The sequence below is a fragment of the Austrofundulus limnaeus genome, unplaced genomic scaffold (genome assembly GCF_001266775.1).
Source record: "Austrofundulus limnaeus strain Quisiro unplaced genomic scaffold, Austrofundulus_limnaeus-1.0 Scaffold188, whole genome shotgun sequence".
NCBI lineage: Eukaryota > Metazoa > Chordata > Actinopteri > Cyprinodontiformes > Rivulidae > Austrofundulus > Austrofundulus limnaeus.
In genome coordinates, this window is record NW_013952590.1 from 772674 (window position 1) to 777105 (window position 4432).

Consider the following 4432-nt stretch of genomic DNA (forward strand, 5'->3'; position numbering starts at 1 on the left):
ATTCTGAAGATATTTTGCTAACAGACAACAGATTAAAACCTCCCTCTCTCTCTTTGCCTTCAGCTTCAGGTAATAAACAACCAAAAACAACTGAACCTTTGACCCGTAAAAGGTTCTGCAACCTCACCATGTTCACTACAACACAATAAGTCATGTTTACGCTTGTGAAGAGGATAAGAAAACTTTGATGTTGCTTATTAATTATTAGTTACATTATTTGTATTTTTCTCCATAGAGTAGGTTTAATTGTAATGACGTTTAAATCTTTGTTTTTTCACAAGTTCTGGATCAGTAGATATATTTTACCATGAGTTAAAAACTAGTTGGGTTTAGTTAATAAAACTTAGTAGTTTTAGGTATTAAATATACATTTTTTTGTTAGGTTTAAGTAATAAACTGGTTTAGGTTACATACAAACTTTGTTTTTGGCAACATTAATAGTGTTTAGGGCATAAAAACTAAAYTTCTCTGTTTGATGTCAGAATTCTGTAGGTTTGGACCAGCGCTGTCCAATCCTGGTCCTGAAAGGTCTCTATCCTGCATGTTTTCCTCATTTCCCTGCTCCAGCACCTGATTCAGTGATTTCATTCTCTAAATTCCAGCAGAAACCTGTCAATCATTCATTCAAATCAGGTGTGCTGGAGGTGTTGACAACCAGGACTGGACACCCCTGGTTTATTCAACAAAGTCTACTTTGTTAGACAAAGCCGAAACTATGTGAAAGGGTTATGGCCAGAATTCTAAGAAAAAAGAATGAATTCTGACTTTTTTCTTAGAATTSTTAGAAAAAAAAAAAGCCAATTCAGGGAAAAAGGAGAACTTTGAACGGCCCTTCTGTACGAAACAACTGCTTCATGTTGTGCTATAAATAAAACTAAATGACACTGCATGATTAGGTATATGGTATTATGGTATTTTATCTCTGACGTACAAGGAGGAAATGACATTTTTCCACAAATACAATACATTGCCTACCATTCCAGTGCAATTTATAAAGATTTATATTGATTTTAGTGCTCTGCTATAAACTCTTATTTGTATATTTGTGTTTTATTGTTCCAGAGGACTCCATAAACCCTGACACACAAAAAATAAATGCCCTACTGATTAGGAATACACAGATATTTAGAGTATACATTTATGCTGTTTTTGAACAAACACATTGGAACAAAATGCAGGTAACCATTYATGTCCTAAATTTGCATTATGACCTCTTGATCCATGAAACCGGTTTTTCAAAAATAGTCAGAAAATATGCGGGTGTTTCCTCATTCCTAAGGATCCTTTTTTCTTTTTTTTTTTTCTTTTTTTTTTTTGCATTCGAGTTGATTTCAGACAAAGACATGAACTGTTTATCCAGCTCAGGTGACCAGCCGTCATCCCAAAGTCCAACTGTCCAAACAAACCAAAGTCCGTTTAGGTTATGAGAGCCGATCAGCTGAAGGAAAAGTTTTAACGCAGACTACAAACTGTTGCACTTTCTCTGGCGTCCTCTTTTAGGCCACCTTAAGCCAACTTTAACAGGAAAATTACGTTAATGGTCAGTTCATCAGAGTTGTGATTTTACAATAAAATCAAATTTGACAAAACAGAAAACTATCAAGGAAAGTAAAGTCCCAGCTTTTCAATACTCTACTGTTACCTCAACAAAAAAAAACTTTTTTTTTTACATGTGATTACACAGTAAAACAGCAAKATACCATTTCTGTCAGGGTCTTCTTGTATATAGCGTAAACTGATGAGTCCAATTTGATGTTTTAAAAAGGCAATATGTTTGACTGATCGAGTAGTTAAGTCCAGTTTAGATCTTTCTCTGTTAGAGCTACATCTGGTTAATCCTGCAGTTTAGGTACTTTGGTCCAAAGCCTCTTGGAGCTTATCAACAAGCAGTGGCTGAGCCAGGGGGTGGCCACCATGGGGACATCTTTGGCCACCCCAACCACTGTTTTGCTCAAAAAATTATTTCCACATGGTTACGGCCTGGGTCAAATAAGAGAATGACCAAGAAGCCAGATTTGATCCCCAGCAAAATGCCATGAAGGAAAAAGGTTTTATTTTTTTTTGGAAATATAATAAGCCAAAATGAAACGGGAGTAACAACCTTTTACTTCTTACCTTTTTTATTCTTTAAATGTAAGGAGTAGAAAGTACAGATAATTGTGGAAAAACGTATGGAGTAAAAGTAAAAAACTGGCTGAAAAATAATTACTCAAAGTATAGTTAACCAAAATTTCTAAAGTATTTTTACTTTGTTAAACACCTCTGCAACCAAAATATTAGCTTCACTAACCTCTAAACCACCACGCAAAGATTTTTGCTACTGCTAAGACGCTAAATAGACAAAAAATCTTGATAAAAGTTAACTTCTTCAGCTGCAGATGATGTCACTGACCTGTAGCAGGGCTTGTTTGCATTGGCCTTCTCCACGCAGCACAGCATATTATAGCTTAGCACATCATTGCTTCATGTAAAATTCAAAAACTCTGCTTTTTTAGATCAACATATTCAAAAGTTACTGTATTAGCAGAATAGAAAGCATTAGCAGAAGTGTAGTCTGGTCATTATTAATAAAGTAAWTGCAAGTGCTAAACCACTTAGCAAAAAGTTAGCAGGTTAGYGGATCTGCGTTCCACCACTGCTGGCACCATACCACATTTAAAAGTCYCCAGTTGTAAAAACTTAACAGCATCCATTACCATTGTCTGACAGTAAATGTTTTGGAARGCAATATTTTCTACACAGGCATCACAAATATTCTTACTGAGACATTTGTACTCGCATTAGCTAAAACCATTAGCAAAAACACATCTCCCTTTTTCTGTTGCCCCTCATTAGCAGTCGACAACATGGCCACAGGAGGGTGACTTACATCATCTAATTATACTCAGCTGAGCTAAACTCGTTAGCATCATTCAAAGAATGAGGTAGGGAAGAAGTTCAAGAGTTGACGGAGCGGTTCTGCGATTGCAGCACCTCACACCGTGACCTTTAGGTGCCGCTTTCTAATACAGCCTTAATCCTACAGAAGAAGCCTTGAATGGTTTAGAGATCTGTGGGGTGGGGTGGGGCAGCCACTTGCTCTTTTAACCGTTTGCCAAGAGGCGTCCATAAAAAGGCCCAGAAGTATAGAAAGATACGCTGGCGTAAGCGGGAATGATAAGTGGCCAACGGACCAAACACGGGGTGTTTCAACAGCAACTTGTGACCTGCTAGAGTTTCATCAGAAACGGACGAAGSAGTGGGCCGGAACAGGGGGATGCAGGCTGGTGCTAGAGTTTCAAAACAACTCCAGATTTGGGATAACGTATGTGTTTGAGTGCCTATGTCTCGCTGTGACTAATGTAGGCCAAGGTTTGGAGCCCAGCTGGCCGGCATGCTGAGCAGGTCTGATGGATGTACACGGCTTTTCAGCTATTAGGGCCGCTATTAGCATCCTTGTCAGTCAGTTTATCCTAGAAATCCCCCCGCTACCACTCCCCCCCAACAACACATATACACACAGTTGCTCTAATGAGGAGGAGATCCGTTAGAGTTTCTCCTGATGGTTTCTTGTTTCCCTGTAACCCAGGAGACGTGACCTCATTGACTTGCAACGACTATGCTCGTCTTCTGTGGGGGGGCTCCAACTTTGCCCCTGTTTCCAGTCCTAGAAAGTTTTCCTATTTAGGCAGCAGTGGCAGCACTTTCCAGGTAGCGTGGAGGTCAGAGCTTACGCTTTCAATGGATCTCGTCTCAATCCAGGGAGGTTTAATGTGACACCAGCAGTTCTTAGAAACATGGAAGCTTTATGATGGACGTGTTCTTTTATTATGAATTTAAAAAGGTGTCTTTACACCAAAAACCAAGTAAATCAGAGATCTGTTACCAACATAGTGGGGAAACATCCCATTTAACCAATCAGTTAAAATCAATAAAATTAATTAGCTTTACAGCATCACATAGTTTTTATGCCATGTYGCGTTCAATAGGTTACAATGTGGTGAGGTATAGGCAGTGATAGGGACACAGTATAATGAACCTTATCTGTGGGATCCTTGAAGGAAATGTCCAAAATGTAATCTTTAATACAGGCTTGGAAATCCTGATATCCAAATACGGTTTGAGGTTTCCTCTTTCTAATGACGTCAAGAAATTCTCATTAGAGCACGCTAAAAATAGGATTCGCAACAATTTTCCTGGGGTCTCCCGAATTAGCAAGACAAGCATATCATCACTGGAACCAGTCAAGCATATCATCACTGGAACCATACAGCTGTCAGGAGGATCTAGTTATCAAAGTGTACCTGTAAAAAAATCCTGTAATCTAAAAATTAGTTYAGTTTAGTTTGACCAAATATGACTGTTTTCCTGGCTTGATGTAATTTGGTCATATTTAGCAACTATCTTCAGCGTAAAGAACCAGTGACAAAGAGTCAATACTGTACCTTCAAGG